The 3737-nt window shown below is 41.1% G+C and overlaps 1 pseudogene; it reads left to right on the top strand.

The window, feature by feature from the left end:
- Positions 1–268: 268 nt before the first annotated feature.
- Positions 269–1023, top strand: LOC147974939 (uncharacterized; annotated as a pseudogene).
- The last annotated feature ends 2714 nt before the right edge of the window (positions 1024–3737 follow it).

Genomic DNA, 3737 nt, shown 5'->3' on the forward strand with positions numbered 1-3737 from the left:
TTTCTTTTGTGCAAGTGGTTTTGTACTATGAACTTGACACTTGTTGTATCTCATTTTCTTATTTACTTGTTTAACAACTAACTTCAAACTTTATCATTAAATTTCAGAGATGAGGAGGTTTTTGATTAATAGAGAAAGCACTGAAAATGTGAATGGTGTGCAACTGGAAATAGAAGTGGAGGCACAACCACCTCCTAACATTGCCAATGAATTTAATCCAAGATATTGAGCGTGATCCAGGAAAGAGGAAACAAATTTGTGAGTATGGATGGATCACCGCTTTAACGAAGGAGCTAATGTTGTGCTTGATTGCTTCTCATATCTTGACCCCAACCATTCTTTCTCCAAGTTTAATGTTGATAAGCTTGCGCGTATTGCTAAAATTTATCATGATGATTTTTCCAATGATGACCATGGAACAATAAGAGAGTAACTTCTGACTTATATAAGTAAAGTGAAAAGACATCCTTCTTTTTCTACTTGTGATGATGTTCAAAGTTTGGTTGTGAAGATGGTTGAAACTGAAAAACATTTGGTATTTCCATTGGTATACAAACTTATTGAGTTGGCTTTGATATTCCCAGTGTCAACGGCATCTGCTGAGAGAGATTTTTCAGCAATGAAAATTATCAACACTAACTCTGTAGCAAAATTAATTATGAATGGTTCAATGACTTGATGATATGCTACACCGAGCGGGAGATATTGAAGTCAGTTGATGATAAGGACATTATTCAAACATTTGCCGCAATGAGGTCTCGGAAAGGGCATTATTCTTTAGTGCACTATCGGTATGTTTCATCTAACCATCTCTATTCTTGTTGCCTATGTATCTTTCGTTGTCATGTCTCAACATTATTGGGTTTATTAAGCGGATATTGATATATTAGCTCATTTTACAATTAAATTCTATGCGACTATTATGGTTATGTTTTCACTTGATTATTAATGTGGATTTGTGATTCTGAAGCCTTGTGGTATATTATATGTAGTGTATTCGAGTACGCAATTTTTGATTGCTAGATTATACACTTAGGCTTAAATTTCCCGGGCTCCACAAATGTTCTGGCTCCGCCACTGGCCGTCTACTCCTCAGGCTCTTGGCTTCAGCTTGCCGTTTCACACGACGGCGTGCCGATTCACACAACACCAAGCATCTCACCATCTACATCGCTTCACACGATCTGGCATCTCACCTTGCACACTTGCTGCTCCAAGACTCCTACCCACGACACACCTGATGAACTACATGCAGTACAAAAGCAAAAAACACATGCAGATATGAAATCAAGATTAAACCAAACAGACGTAATGAGGTGCGGCAGGATGGATGGATTGTGTTGCCTTTTGAATGTAGTCGAGACATCACATCATGTTGAAGAAGCTGTCCTTGCTGCCGCCCACCCATGCCACCACTTCGCCTACCGCTTTGTCCATGGTGACAATCCGGCCACCACCAGCGACCAGCCTCACTATAGCGACCGGATCCTCTGTCATCCCTAGGATTTCCGATACGCAGCTACATCCACGTGCTAGTCCTGCCCGCCATGAGGACGAGGATGAGATCGTCGGTAGAGAGGATCACAATCTGGATGAGACCAAAGGAAAGATTGTAGACTGTTTTGTGATTGAGAATTTGTGGGCCTAGGTCCCTAGCTAGGCAAGGAAAGTTAAGATTTTTGGAAGGAAAGATTAGGGCGGGGATGGGGAGGATCTTCGGTGGTGGGGGTATGGAACGAAATCAAGGACGTGGGGTGGGCCTGGGGATTTCGTTCGATCGATAGGTTAAGAAACGAAACGACGGTTTACTCGTAGTGAGACGATCGAGGGGCCTCCCTCCCTCTTTCGAGCGAGTCATGGACGATTTTAGGAAGGTGATCGAAAATTATAATGCAATTGTTTAATCTGTAATTTGGTATTAAAATATTATGAATATAAAACCCAAATGGGAAACCAATTCGGTTTTTGATGGGAAGGTGATCTCATGTAAGAAGGTAAGAAAATTGGCACCTACCAAAGAAAGAAGCGCGAGAATTATTACCTGATATAAACCAGGCGGAGTATTAAAGGCAATTACTTTGGTTTAGTGGCAGGGTGAAAAAACCTATGTATAGGAGAGATGGTGGGAGGGAGGACGAAAAAAACCAACGAAAATAAACCGTGGATACTATTCACCAACTCAGACATTAGGAGTAGAGATAAGAAAATAGAGTTTCTACAATGTGACCGTGGAGGCAAATATTTGAGTTACGAGTTTGGTCTTCATTTGAAACAATGTGGAAAGGTTTAGCAACTCACGCCACCTGGAAGACCACAACGTAAAGGTGTGTCCGAACGTCATAACCGTACTTTGGCCCTGTTTGGTTCAGCTTTCATCAACGGATTCCGCTGTCGCGCAGTAGAATCTAAACCAAAGGGAAAACCCAGCAGAATCCGATTCCAGAAATCCGCTGCCAAAATCCGAATCAAAAGCGGAAGCATCCCAGGACATGCTTTCGAAAATCTGATTCCGCTGCGGGTCAAAATCTGAAAAAGTTGTGTCAGTTGTTTTACCAAATGACCTACATCTTTTTCACATCAGATTTTTCACAGCTGTTTTTCCACAGTAGATTTTTCACAGCTTCTTTTAGAAATCCACAGCCGAACCAAACAGGGCATTTATTAGATATGGTGCGATCTATGATGTCTCTTACCGATTTACCACTATAATTTTGGGGTTATGCATTAGATACAGCTGCATTCATGTTTAATAGGGCATCATCTAAATCCGTTGAGACGACACTGTATGAACTGTGGTTGGGCAAGAAACCTAATCTGTCGTTTCTTAAAGTTTGGGGCTGCGATGCTTATGTGAAAAACCTTCAGCCTGATAAGCTCAAACCCAAATCGGAGAAATGCGTCTTCATAGGATACCCAAAAGAAACTGTTGGGTACATCTTCTATCACAGATCCGAAGGCAAGATATTTGTTGCTAAGAATGGATCCTTTCTAGAGAAGGAGTTTCTCTCGAAATAAGTGAGTGGGAGGAAAGTAGAACTTGATGAGGTAATTATACCTTCTCCCGAATTAGAAAGTAGTTCATCGCAAAAATTAGTTTCAGTGATGCCTACACCAATGAGTGAGGAAGTTAATGATGATGATCATGATACTTCAAATCAAGTTACTACCGAACCTCGTAGGTCAACCAGAGTACGTTCCACACCAGAGTGGTACGATAACCCTGTTCTGGAAGTCATGTTACTAGACCATGATGAACCTACGAACTATGTGGAAGCGATGATGAGCCCAAATTCTGATAAATGGCTTGAGGCCATGAAATCTGAGATATGATCCATATATCAGAATAAAGTGTGGACTTTGGTGGACTCGCCCAATGCTCGGCAAGCCATTGAGAAAAAATGGATCTTCAAGAGGAAGACGGACGCTGATAGTAGTGTTACTATCTACAAAGCTCGATTTGTCGAAAAAGTTTTTGACAAGTTCAAGGTGTTGACTACGATGAGATTTTCTCACTCGTATCGATGCTTAAAGTCTGTCCGAATCATGTTAGCAATTGCCACATTTTATGAAATCTGGCAAATGGATGTCAATACTACATTCCTTAATGGATTTCTTAAAGAAGAGTTGTATATGATACAATCAGAAGGTTTTGTCAATCCTAAAGGTGCTAACAAAATGTGCAAGCTCCAGCGATCCATCTGTGGACTGGTGCAAGCATCTCGGAGTTGGAATATACG

Source organism: Triticum urartu, chromosome 4A (assembly GCF_056163025.1).
Source record: "Triticum urartu cultivar PI428250 chromosome 4A, HENAU_Tu73, whole genome shotgun sequence".
NCBI classification, from domain to species: Eukaryota; Viridiplantae; Streptophyta; class Magnoliopsida; order Poales; family Poaceae; genus Triticum; species Triticum urartu.